We start from the raw sequence: 13,486 nt of genomic DNA on the forward strand, positions 1-13,486 counted from the left end.
AGAAGCAGCCACCTGCCTGGAGGGAGGCCTCAGTTTGCCCATCTGTGAAATGAGAACATTCAACAGGATCTCCAAGCTCCCCTCTAGCACTGGGACCAGGTGCCTGACCCAGAGAAAGTTCCAGAATCATTAGCTGATAAACAAATCAGCAAAATGGTTACTACATTAATTTGATGAGTCAGATGGCAGGGCACGTGGGAAAGTCAAGTATGACACCAAAAGGCCCACTCTATCCCATCAGATAAGATCCAAGCAGAGCCGGGGAGAGGAGGTGCTTACCAAAGGGAGCTGTGGGCCCAAGCCCGGCACAGTGTGGGGCTCCTCTGGCAGGAGGCATCCCAGAAATCTTGCCAGGCTTCCTGGATTCCAAGACCACCCAGAGGGGTCTCCTGGACCCCAGACCAGGAAGAGAGGGCTCAGCTGGGGCGCTGACAGCCACCGGGGAAGGAAGCCCCTCCCCACAGCCTTCTCTGCCACGGAGAGCAGTCGGGGGGGCCCTGCCTTCCTGACAGCCCAGCATCCCTGATGTGTGCCCTACTTCAGCCCCATGTCTACCCTCCGGCGCAGGCGGAGGTCCCAGGCCACCTGCTGGGGGCAGCCCCCACTCACAGGGCCCCAGGGCCTGGATGGGGCCAAACCCCCAGGAGATTCGGGTGAGCACTCCTCCCTCAGCGGCCCCAGATCCCAGGCCTGGCCCCACACTAGGCAGGCCCAGGGGCTGAAGCACCTCCTTCCCTGCCCAAGACCTGTGGCTAAAGAACCTTCAGCAGCCCTGGGCACCGCCATGAGCCACAGCGGCAGCAGCATCTAGAGAGGCACCCAGGAGTCCTTTGGAAAAGGAAGCGGGCTCGGAGGGGCCACCCTGGAAGCCGGGGCTGGTGCAGGGCCACGGGGCACGGTCCCGTGATCAGCAGGGGCGGGAGCAGGGAAGGCACAGCTGCTTCCTGCCAGCTCTGCCCCCAGCCCTGGAGACCAGCAAATGTGCAGCATGTCACGGCTCAGGCAGCAGCCAGGCACCGTCCCAGGACCCTGCAGCCCGGCCAGGGCGGCCCGCAGCTCCCAGCCCAGCCCAAGGACCCTGAGACAAGATACAAAGAAAGCAGGGCCTTAGGGAAAAGCCTCCTCGGAGAGAGGCCGAGAGGAAACCAGCCCCAGGGAGGACATCACTGCTCCACTGTCCTGTCTGGCTCCCCTGTCCCCTTGCCGGCCCTGGGACCACCGCGGCTCCAGAACCTTCCCCTGCCCTTCGGTGGGGTGACAAGGAGCCTCAGCTGCCCTGCCCAAGAGGGAAACAGACATGGGGCAGCCTGGGGCCGGGGCAAGGGCGCAAAAGCTGTCACGGGACCTTCCAAGCCCCAGTGGGAGTGGGGGTACAGCCTGCCACCCACTCCCACTGGGCTCAACCCTAGCTTGTTCTGGACCCCAGGGCCACTGGGACGCTGCCCTCTCCTGGGACTTGGGCCATAAATGACTCCTAGGCTTTTGACTGTGTTATTAGCAGAGTGAGGGGTCTTTGTCAATCTTCAGGCAAAATCAATCCAGGCCCGCTGATGGGGAAAGGGGCGTTAGCCACCTCCCCAGGGTCCTACCCTCCCCAGCCCAGCACCTCTGGCAGACAAAGCCACGCTCAGTGTCCCTTGAGAGGGGGATGAGGGACTGCGGGGCTGGGAGGAGGGCGGGCGCCCGGGCAGGAGCACTGGAGAGAGAGTAGACGCAGGAGGAAGGAGAGTGAAGGCGGGAGAGGTAAGTGTCTGGTGGGGGGACGGCGGAGGGGGGCGGGGGGCGGGGGCGGGGGCGGGAGACGACCACAGCGACTAATTAGATCATTACTGCTGGAGAATTACGTCAGGGCATGCTCCAAAACATAAGAGGCCCCGGGGCCGCCCTGTTAAAGCCACTGAGCCCTGCACGCCCTCACCGGGCTCTGCACACCCTTGGGTGTCCACTGCTGGGCCTCAGTCTCCCCCAGGGGCAGAGTGAGATCAGTGGCTTCCAAATCTGGCCCTAAGGCACCCTCAGATGGAGTAGGGACCCCCAGAGCCCAACGCAAAAGGTGCACGCACCCCCTCGCTCTCACCCCAGACGGCCAAGGACAGCTCTCCAAGGCCATTTCTGCACCCCAGCCCTCGCCCGGCCTCCGCGCAGCACCCCACTCGCTGGCTGCAGACCTGGTCTCCTCCTGGGCCTCACCCCAAGCTTCTCCTATACCCAGGAGTGCTCAACAAATGCTCCCTGAACTGAATGGGCCCCTCTCCCGTGGTGGGGGCAGGGGGAGGCTAAGCCCACGAGGGCACCACCTGCACCTCCTCCTTCCTTCTGTCCTGGGACCCCCCCACCCCTTCCCTGAGCTCACCATGGCCAATCACAGGGCTCCCGGCCCTCCACCCGCCTGCACAGCATGCTTTCACACACAGGCCACACTCAGACCTGCCAACACTCCCAAGGCGGCCGCTGCCATCTCCCGGAGACCCCAGCCGCGGCCCAGGCCCGCCCCAGGAAGGGCCTGTCTCTGGCAGGGCTGAGCGCCCTGCCCGGTCCTGCTAACAACCTGGGCCAGGAGGGGGGCGGGGGACAGCCTGCCTGACTGCTCTGCTGGAACCACACCCAAACAGAAGCCTGGAAAGGCGGATTCCTGGATTCCTGGCGAATTCTCTGGAACTGGACCTTTCGGTTCCTGCACAACGCTCCCACGATTCTCCAGACCTCGGACAGGGCCTCTGAGACCTGCCTGGCCCCAGCTCTTGACCTCCCCACACAAACCCAGAATTCCTCTCTCACTTTTGGGCCTTTGTATATGCTGTTTCCTTGTCTGGACCTGCAGACTGTTGCTTCTTCCAGGAAGCCTTCCCAAAAGCTCCACCCCAGCCCAGGTTAGTGAGGGCCTTTTCCCAGGACTGCCACTGCCCGTGTCCTGCCCCTTGCCCCAACTCTACCCTGCACCCTCACCTACCTCCTGCCCGAATGTGGCCACTGACAGTCTGACTGGCCTCCTGCCCAGCTCATGGCTCATCAGGGCAGGATCCTCATGAGGCAAGGACACCCAGGCTGGGCTGGGCAGGGCCTGCTGTTTCAGCTCTGACCAGGGAAAGAGCTCACACCTGGCCAGGGGCCGGGGGCCGGAGGCCAGTGCCCTGGGACAGCCCTCACAGCAGTGATGCAGGGCCTCCCATGGGGACCGTTATAAAGGAGATGACAACCAGGGTCTGTCCATGAAAACATAAGGGAGCATCACACCTCATTCCAACCATGGCCCAGAATGTCAAAAAGATCCCGGAGCCACCCACAATCGGTTCCCCTGCCACTTCCCCGTGTTCCCCGGGGCACCGTGGACAGTTGAGGCTTCCCAGCTTTCCACTGGGTGGCCCAGGTCACAGTTGATATTTTCTGCCTCCTCCTTGGCGGACACTTCTCCCTGCTGATCTCGGGTTTGCTACAAACTGTCTCCAAGGTCTTGTCCTACGATAAGATAGATCAAAGGTCACCAGGGCAAAACTGATAAACTTATGAAGAAACCGTGATTTACATACAGGTTTCTAAGAACATAGGCTCTGAGCTGATGGAAGCCCTTTCTGCCTCCTCCTGGCCCATGTCTGTGTTCCAGAAGGTACTGGCTCACAGAAATCTGACTTCTGGTGAGGTAGGGCATTTTCTACCTAAAATCTGCTCTTGGTGATGTCCACCACAGCCAGTCCCCTGGACACCAGGGCCAGCTTGGGGGGGGGGGGGGGCACGGTCACCGGGCCCACGGACACAGCCGTCCCCAGGCCTGCACTCACTGCGAGCGATCCTAGCAGACGGGCAGAGCTCTTTCACCCTCCACCCCCAGCCCTCCAGGGACACACCTGACATCACAGCTACAGGAGCGGGGCCAAGGCGGGACCCAGCTCGGTGCAAAGCCCCCTTTCCCGGGACCCGCGGGAGCCCTGCTGAGCAGGCAGGAGGCGGCTGCCCGCTCCTAGGCAGTGACCTCCGGCCAGGCTCTCCCCTCCACCTGGGGCAGGAACCAACCCGTCCAACTGGCCCAGACACTCCGCGCCTGGCGACTATCTGTTCCATCGCATTTCTCCACAGCACCGCGCAAGCGATTGCAACAGGCTGTGGAGCAGATAAGGAGATGCAGGGTGTGGGCTGGGGGCTGGGGGTTGATTCTTGCTTTGTTTTGTTTCTGTGCTCATTGTGCCTCCGTGGCTCCCCAGCCCGGTGCAGGGCCCGAGGCTTCCTGGGGGCACCCTGCAGGGGCCTGGGCGCTGGCGCTCAGGGTCGCCTGCCTGCTGGGTGCTGGGCTGGGAGGAGGCAGGCCAGAGGGGCCCCAGGGAGACGCCCTCTGTCACAGGGTGGGGGCTGAGCCGTCCCTGGGGCAGGGTGAGGCTGGGGTGGGGTGGCCAGTACTCCCCGACAAAGCCACTCTTTCCCAACTGCCCGACAAACCTGCTACCAGCCAGGCTGTGACCTTCCGCTCCAGCAGGGCCGTGATGAGAGAGTCCACCCTTCCCAGACCCCGGCTCAAGGGTGTCCCAGTCCAAGAGCCACTAACCAGGACTGTCACCAGTACATGCCTGGCACCCAGGGCTCTGAGGCCCTTCACTGGGGGAGAGGGACACGCGCCCTGGGGTGAGGCACTAACTGTCCCCCAGCCTCCCCTGGGTAGAGGGTGGTCCGGCCCAGCCGCCCCCGCGTGCGGTGCTCTGTGGCAGGTACACAGTCGGAGCACACAGAGGGATCCCTCAGCCCCCATAGCCCTGGCCACCCATCAGGAATCTTTCTCATGAGCCCGGCCTGACTGCCACATCCTACATGCGTTCCAGGTGTGAGCTAGACAATTCTTTTCCACATCACAAAAACCCAAGGTAGGACTTTTTCTCCCCATTTCACTATGGAGGAAAGCCAGGCTCAGAGGGGCTGAGTAACTTGCCTGGGGTCCCCTGCTCCCCGGTGGGGGTGACCCACAACAGCCTGACACACAGTCCATAGGGTTGGGGGCCGGGAAGTCGGGTGGGGGCGTGGCCGCTTCCCAAGAAGGCCCCCATCTGCCCCAGCCCCCCAGGGTGGGAAGGAAGAAAAACCAAGCCCAGCGGGGTTCATGCTCTCCCAGCCAGCTCCCCGCGGGGGGCACAGCCCTGCCACTCTGGGGGGGATATCGAGGCCCAGCAGCCATCCCAGAGGGCAGGTGGCTGCCCCTAAACCCGGCCATGGTCAAGCCTCCCCGACCCAGGGCTTGTCTGACACCAGAGAGCAGGCCAACCTCAAAACCTCCACTCCCCTGGGACCTGGGTGCCACAGGCCTTTCCAGAACACGCAGACTCCAGGGCAGGCAGAGCCCAGGACCCTGGGGGAAAATCACCAGCAGCACTGCAGGCAGTGTGATGGCTGGGTCCCTACCTGCCTCTGCGGTGTTGCCAGGACCCGGCGGCCTTCCAGGCTGGAGAACACAGAGGGCAGAAGCTAGGTACCTCCCGCACCCTCAGCGGCCCTCACTGGGCCCTGGCCACAGACACGTGCTGTCTTCTCTCTCCTTTTGGGCTCTACCGCCCCCCTCGATCTTGGCCTGTGCCTCTCCTTCCCCACCCCACCTGAGACGTGAAGCCCCAGTGAGAGGCTCAACAAGCAGGCCTGGCTGAGCCCAGAGCGCCGCTCACCAGTCCGGCCCTCCTGGGGGCAAACCAGGAGGCTGAGGCCAGGAGCGGGTGGGGACGGGAGTGTTGCCTGACACCTCTGGGACCCACACTGAGGGCTGGGCTGGTTCGGCTAATAGTGCTGGCCGGCCGGGACCCGCTGGACAAAGGCTCCTGCCCCCTCCACGGTGGACTAGGAGCTCAGACCACCCGGCCCACGCAGCACGGCGCACACCGACCCGGGAAGCCCACAGATCCCGGGGCCTGGGCCCGCACCTCTCCCAGGCAAGGATGGACCCCAGGGGAGAAAAGAGTCAGACACAAGCAGCCGAGGACCTGCTCCCCTTGCCCTGGGGTGGTGGCCAAGCACTGTGCAGACAAAGGGGAGCCAGACACAGAGAAGGGCTCACGGATGCCCAGCCACAGCCCCATCTGGACCCCAAAGGCCAACTTGGGCAGACGAGAGAGGAATGCCCATTCTTCCTGGAATTGTGTGTCCTGGGCCTTTCTACAATGGAGACCCCACTCATGCAGCCTCCTGCGAGCAGAGGAGCCAGTCTGGGGAGTTCCTTCTGGTCCAAACAGAATTCTGGGGCAGGCTCCCGAACTCCCCAGTGAGACTCCCTGTGGCCCCTGAGGCTGTCCAAGGCCTGGAAGGCCCGTAGGAGCCGGCAGGGAAAGTCAGAGTGCACAGGTCTACAGAAGGAAGCCACTGCTGGAGAACTCAGATGATTGTCGCCTGAGGCATATGAAGGGCCTGGGGCACGGGAGGGAGGGCTGACCCAGATCGGAGACTTAGAGCGACAACAGAGCTCCTGAAGATTTAAACCTCACGCAATGCCCAACCACATGTACACATGCATGGAGCCATGGGGAGGGCCCCCACGGATGAGGCCCCCATGCGCTGAGCCCGTGGGCCTCCACCTGATCACACGAGGATCCCCAGGGAGCCGAGAAAAGGTCCCAGCACCCAGGCACTGCCCTCAGGGCTGCTGATCTAGTTGGTCTAGGGTGTAGCCCAGGGGCCAGGAGCTTCACAAACTCCCGTGTTGGCCCGTGAAGGGCAGCCGGGTCAGTGCAAGGCTACAGTTAACGGGGTCGATGCGTTCACCCCAGCGCTCCACAGACCCCACGGACCTTCTGCACCAGGCTGCTCCCAGAGAGAGGATGCAGAGTAACCCCGGCAGCCTGCGGTGCAAAATTCTGCACAAGTTTCGACCCAAACAGACACAGTGCCATTACTTGGCTCTCACTGGAGGAGCCCAAGTGCAGGAGCAGTGGGAGGCGGCAGACCCAGGCCAGCCCCGCACAGCACGTGCGTCTTCCGGTCCCGTCCTCCCTGGCTGACGTCCCCCACGCACCATAGCACACCACGCTCAGGGCCCAGACTCCTCGCCGCTGAGCCCCATTCGGTCCACCAGTCGGAGCAGGACTGCCAGCTGCACGCGCCTCTGCCTTCCCCGGCAGGGGTGGAGGCAGGTCTTTACGGAGACGAGAGCGGTCACGGTGTGAGTCCTGGCCCCCTCTCTCCGGGGCCTGGGGAGCACTGTTCTCTGAGGCAGCACCTCTCATTCACCCTGTCTCCATCTGAACCAGGACCTCTGGCACTTTCCCCCAACTGCAGACGAAGTTTCTGCGTTCACCCTCAGCACGGCCTGTGGATATGTGTGGAGCTGTCCCAGGGTCTTGCCAACATCACCCGGACCAACAGAGATCAGGAATCACAGATCACAGGTGGCCTGACTTCCCAAAAAGGTACACCCAGCCCTGTAAATGAATCACGGTCCAAAGGCACCCCCTTCCCTTCCCAAGGCCTGGCATCACCACACAGAGGGCACCTCGAGCCTCCTGCCCGGAGATGGACAAGGAGGGGGCAGACTACCTGCTGACTTGGGGGACCCCAGGCACCACCTTCAGGAGGACAGGAAGGCTCGGTGCGCCGTGGGGACACAAAGACTCCAAGAAGCTGACAGCGAATCATTGGGCAAAGTCAGGACTCTTGAAAACCAGTGAAGATCTGCCTAAAGCCAGGAATGCCTGTGGCTAGGCCTCGAGGAGGGAGACCAGCCCAATGTGCACAGGTGTGAGCACATCTGCATGCAGACAGATGTGCACACACACAGGCACATGTGCAAGCACACAGCCCGGGCCACCGGGGCTCCCGGGCCCCCGCAGCCAGGGGCCACCAGAAACTCCACTTCGGGGGATGTTTGAGAAAACGCCTCCAGAAGCCCTCTACTTTAAGAAAACAAGCTCACCTCCTCCCCAGCCGAGCCAGTTCAGTGGGTCCCTGGCCCCCAGCTATGGGCCTGCCCCTCCCAGGCCGCACAACACAGCCAGAAGCACTGTACTTGGCAACCCATACGGCAGGACCACGCCAGGTATGCACTGCCCAGGGACGCCCACCACAGGGAGCGCCCACCCCAGAGAGGCCTCACCTCAGCATCCCAAAAGGGAGTGGGGCACCCCTGCCCTCACGGCTGACTGTACCCAACAGCGAGCGGGACCCTCTCTGCACCCCTGCAGGACAAGGCTTGGGGACAGTAAGAACTGAGCGTGGGGCTGCCCCCACCCATGCTGGCACTGCACGCTGGCCCCCCCCAGCCAACCCCGCGGCACCTGCACCTGGGGGAAGGGACGCCCCGAGTCCAGCCAGCCTGCTGAGGAGCTGCTGCGGCACCTGTCAGCGGCTAGGATTAGCTCCGATCCGCCAAAGGAAAACAAGAGAGGCCCAGCAGGAGAGTGGCTGGAGGCTGGGTGGTCCAGACACTCAGCCTTGGGCAGTCTGCTGCCTGGCAAGTGGCCACTTATACCCGCTGCCTGGCAGGAGCGAGGCGGGGAGGGGCAGGGCAGCAGTGCCAAGCCCTGCGCTGCGTGCCTGGGGGCCTGGAGCGGGGCCCCTGCACCCTCCCTGGTGCCTGAGATGCACCCAGGGGCCCTGATGCGGCCTCCCAGACCCTGGAGAGCCCTGGCAAGCAGCCACCAGGCCTGGCTGGATGAGCCAGTGCACCCGCCAGGGATTCCAACACGCCCACCTGGAGTGGCACTGTCCATCCGAGCCCAGGCTCCCGCAGGCCTGGGGGCCCGGTGTCAGCTGGCCCGCCCGTCTTGTCTCGCCAGCCACCCACCCAGCCATCCACCTGGGCAGCCCTGGGAAAAGGCCCTCTCTTCCTCAGCCCCAAGGCCCAGAACACTGTCCCCTTGCTGCACCCAAGGCCTGCCTACCCTTCACACGCCACTCCTGGGACCCTCGCTAGCCCCAAGCTGCCTGTGTGACCTCAGGGCTCCAGCTGTCCAGCCACCAGGCAATGCAAGCACGGCAGGTCTCCTGGTGAGCGGAGAGCCAGACCTCAGCCACCCCGGCCCTGCCCAGCCCCGCACGTGCACACACGCACACGCGCACACACGCAGAGAGACCAGACTCCTCCCCACAACCCTACACATACGCACAGACCAGAATGCCCACTGCACCCCCCAGGCCCAGCCACAGCCTCTGCGTGGCCCCCGCCGATGTCTCCAGGCCCCCTGCACACGGCTCTGACAAGCCCTGCTGTGCCCCGATCACCTCTCATTCTGACGGTCAAAGTTCATTCACGGCACCGATGGGTGATTATGTCTCGGCCTTAATTAAAGAAGGCCACAGATCGGCATTTTAAACCGCAATGCCACTTCTAATTGACATGGCTCCGTCATCAAGAAAAATACTCAAACAGCGCCCCTCCTCCACCCTCCCCGAGCAGCGGACAGTTCAGCTTCAATTTTTAATCCGTTGATGAAATATTCACAGGCCGGGGAGGGCATCACGTTTCCCGAGGTGTAGGATCCCTGCCCTCTCCAGGGGCTCCCCAAGCCAGGAGGACACCGAGTTTGGGGTGACAAAGTCAGGGCAGGCTGGAGGAGCAGAGCCCACAGGGCGGGGGCCGGACACCTGCCTGCCCCACGGCCAGCATCCTGCATGTCCTGGGGGCCACGGGCTCCTCCCTTCCCCGTGTCCCCACCCCGGGTGCATCGCCAAACCCTGCTGCTGGTCGGGGGCCTCCGGTGGGTGAGTCCCAGCAGAAGGACGCTGTGGCCCAAGGTCACTAGCCATGACCCCCTGGTCCAACGCAGGTCCAACCCTCCAGAAGGACCAGCCCTGTCCCCAGCACTCCGTTTCCTATGCAAAATGTCTGGGCGCCCGGCCCCTAATGCCAGGACTGCCTCACACAGGCAGTGACACGTCAAGGCCACAAAGTCTTCTCTCGGAGGCTGAGTGGGCTGCCCCTGTGTCCCAGGAGGGGACACTGAGGCAGGAGAGGAGAAGCTCTGCCCATGCTCGCCGAGGAGCAGGAGCATGGCCAGGTGAGAAAGGCATGTGACACCTGGCCTCTGACACGGGCACCCTCGTCCTGTCACGGAGCCCCCGTGCACGGCCAGCAGTGCTCACACCAGCGGAGGTCCAGACGAGGACGCAGAGCCGGGGAGGGGAGGTGCTGCAACTTCCAGCGGGGGCCCAGGCCCCCCAGCTCCCTGGGAAGCGTCCCCGCGTGCAGCAGGCTGAGGATGCCTGGCCACCTCCCTCCCACCTCCGCCCCTCAACAGAAAAGAAAACCATCCCGAAGGAGCAGCCGCCAAGGGTGGCCAGGAGACCCCCGCCCCAAGGAGGAGGAGAGGACAGGTGGAGCAAGGCCCCAGCCTCGGCCCCGGTCGGGCACCAAGAGCAGGACTCCGCACCCGGCAAGTGCCTCCCGTTTCCCGCGCAGGTACGCAGCACGCGGGGGCCAGAGGCCGTGGTCCTTCCGGTGCCGTCGCCGGGTGCCCACTGCAGGGCAGCAACCAACCACAGGCCTCTAAGAATGAGCACCAGCCCCTCTGCAGGCAGCCCCCAGGGGGTCCCCAGCCACCCACATGCTGTCTGCACAGTTCTGCACCCTCCTTTACACATGAGGGAACGGAGGGCCACAGGGCCGCCCGGAGCCCCAGCTGGTAAGTGGGAGCCAGGGCATGGGCCCAGGGACCCTGAGGCCGAAGCTGAGCTCAGGGCTCGGCTCCGCAGCACCAGTCGCCAGGGACTCCCTGAGGCCCGTCCCCTCCCTCACCAGCCTCGCCCCCTCCCCGCGGAGCGCTGGGCGGCTTCCATGCATCCTGCTGTGAGCCTGACACTGACCAGCTGCCCAGTCGCCCCGGACAGGTTGTTCAATCAAAGCGTGTGGTGGGCAGGACACCTCCGGTATCTTTGGGCCGAGAAGCCCGCCCTGCCATCTGCTGGGCCTGCTCTTCCCGACCCCGGGCCTGCACCTGCTCCAGACAGAGGGCTGAGTTAGGGTCCAGGGCATGGTGAAGGGGTGCGGCAGGGCCAGGGACCTCCAAGGCAGTTCCAGCCAGGAGGAGATGGAAGCGTTGAAGGCAGAACGCGATGGCAGGTGCTGTCCACGCAGCTCCGTCCCGGGCCGCCTGCCCACCTGCCTGCCCCCCTGCACAGCCCCCCTTGGAGCGGCCTCCCCCAGCGGGCAACACCCAGGGGCTCGGCCCCGGGGATCCGTGGGCATGCAGCTGTAACTCCCAGACCAATCCCTCCGGTCCCACCGCCAGGGGCAGGGACTGTGCCCCCAGGGGCACAGCTCACTCAGTCCCACAGAACCTTAGAGACATCAAACCTCACCAGAACACTGACACCCGAGGGGCAGGTCCCAGCCCACCAGCTGAGGTCCACCCACACACAGCCCGCCCAAGCAGCCTGCTTTCCTTCACTCATGCCCAGAGCCCCCCAGAGGCCCTGTCCCCACCCTAGTGCTCCATCTAGGGATGCCCTCCCTCCCCACACACCAAACCTGGCCGCACCCTGCACCCTGACCGAGGTGCCCCCGCCCAGAGCTGGCCTAGGCAGGACCACCAACAGTGCACAGGTGACCCAGCACAAAGCCCAGGGCAGCTGGGGGAGAAAAAGGCTCCCACATCACCAGCGTAGGGGGTGGTGGCTCCAGGCCCAGCTAGGGCAGGGAACTGGGGTCTGCAACTCTGGCCAGACCCTCCCCCGCCCCCGGAAAAGTCTCCACAAGGGCGTTCGTGAGGTGGGGGCAGTGCTCAGAGACACCCCACCCCACCCCCGCCGCCCACCATGAGCCCAGAGGCAGTGCAGGTCCCTGCCAGGGCGGCGGAGCATGGCTAGGCACCACCCACCCTCCGTGCACGGGCCCCCCTTCACTGGGTGACGTGCCTGCCCCATCCCCGGAGCCTCTCAGTGGTGAGACACCATCGCTCGTGCTCGGCAAAGCTGGTGTCAGGGGAGAGTTCCACTCTCACTGGGGACCGTGAACCCCCCAGGGCCCAGCTGCCCCCCTCCATGTCCAGGACCCAGGAGGTGTCCTAGTGAGCTTCCACGGCCTGGCAGCGGAGAGACGCGCACGACTGAGCCCCAGGACCCAGGACCGGGTGCAGGTCTCACACACGGGAGTGTGCTGTGTCACCTCCCCAGGAAAGGAGGTGACCATCTGAGGAAGAGTCCCCAACGGCCTGTGAACTCTGCTGAGCCCGGATCCACAATGTGCAGCTCCCAGGGCCGTGACCCACAGCAACCTGCTGCAGGATGTCCCTCCGACTGTCCTGAGCTCCGAGAGCAGCCCTGCCAGCCTCACCCTCCCTGAGCTACGGCCGCATCCCCATTCCCCAAGGGCCACTGTGCTCACCACACCAGCAAAAGTCACTGCGACCCCCCGCCGCCACCTGTCCTCACCATCGAGCCCCAGTCAGCTGACGAAATGCTGCCCCGGGTCAGGGCCTTTGCACACGCCGCCCCTCAGCCCGGAACGCTCTTCCTCCACAGCTCTGCCTGCTACCTCTTCCCATCCTGCAAGCTCACCTCAAACGTCACCCCCACGTAGCCGGGACTTGACCGTGGTCAGCACAGGCCCCAGGCCATCCCAGCCTAGCCCTCGAGCTCCTCTGGAGATGGGAGTGCAGGAGGGTCAGAGGGGAGCCTCCTCCGGGCATTCCTCCTCAGCAGACGCCCTGACGCTCCCGCAGCAGCAGCCCCCGGCACGGCGGCTCCCCGTCCATCCGCGCAGGGGGCGCGGTGTCTGCCCCGGGCTCTCGGCTTCCTGGGCCAACAGAGGCACCAGGCTCAGGGCCGTGGAGACAAAAGCAGGCTGACCACCAGGAGCCCGCAATTACTCTAGGTCAACACCATGGTGAGGTGGGCCGCCCTCCACCCCAAGATTTACATTTTTATTAAATCACAATGGAAAATTAGAAACATTATTACTTCCCTCAACCTGTAACCCTTTATCTGCCAGGCTCTGCACTCAGCCGCCTGTGCCATCAGTCCCAGGGTGATTTCTAGGCTCCCACCTCACCCCTGCCTACCCCCCCTCCACAGTGACCACCCAGGGCCCTCCCCCAAGGCCCGGGGCCCTCCCCCAAGGCCCAGGTCTAGCCTAATACCTCTCAAACCTTCCCTAGTGGCCTCCAGTCAGACAGAACATCTGCCCTCAGACCTCAGTTTTCCCCTTCTGTAGGATGAGAAGAGTCAGGAGGTGGCAGAGTCTTGGCCAGGCCCCCCACTGTCACCCCTCTACCCAGACACTGCCCCAAGCACCCGGGGGCCCCCCAAGAGCTCTCACCATGCAGAGCCCAGCAATGCTGCAAAGGACCGTCCCCCAGGGGCAGCGCCTTCCCTTCACCCCTCCCTAAGAGTACCCTACTGTCTCGGCAAGGTTATCAACGGGAGGGGGCAGAGGACAGGCAGCTGCGGACCCAGAAATGGGGGCTCGCCACGTTCTTCCTGCACCCACTGTACTGAAAACGTGGGGATGCCAGCCGTCCCTGGGACCCCCACAGTCCCAGAGCTCACCCCGCAGTCAGGGGAACAGACGGGAGCCCCATCGGCAAACCCTCAG

At 64.1% G+C, this 13,486-nt stretch overlaps 1 protein-coding gene across 3 annotated transcripts in view; it reads right to left on the reverse strand.

Annotated features, from left to right (window-relative positions):
* The window catches only part of RXRA (retinoid X receptor alpha), a 98,254-nt gene that overhangs the window by 62,579 nt on the left and 22,189 nt on the right, over nucleotides 1-13,486 (reverse strand). The window contains exon 1 of one of the 3 annotated variants that reach the window (XM_027616270.1): nucleotides 3,325-3,340. The exons of the other annotated variants lie outside the window; for them this stretch is intronic. The gene's annotated coding sequence lies outside the window, so the exon portion shown is untranslated. Of the gene's footprint in view, nucleotides 1-3,324; nucleotides 3,341-13,486 lie in introns of those variants that run through there. 3 annotated transcript variants of the gene reach the window in all.

The sequence above is a fragment of the Zalophus californianus genome, chromosome 13 (assembly GCF_009762305.2).
Source record: "Zalophus californianus isolate mZalCal1 chromosome 13, mZalCal1.pri.v2, whole genome shotgun sequence".
Lineage (NCBI taxonomy): Eukaryota > Metazoa > Chordata > Mammalia > Carnivora > Otariidae > Zalophus > Zalophus californianus.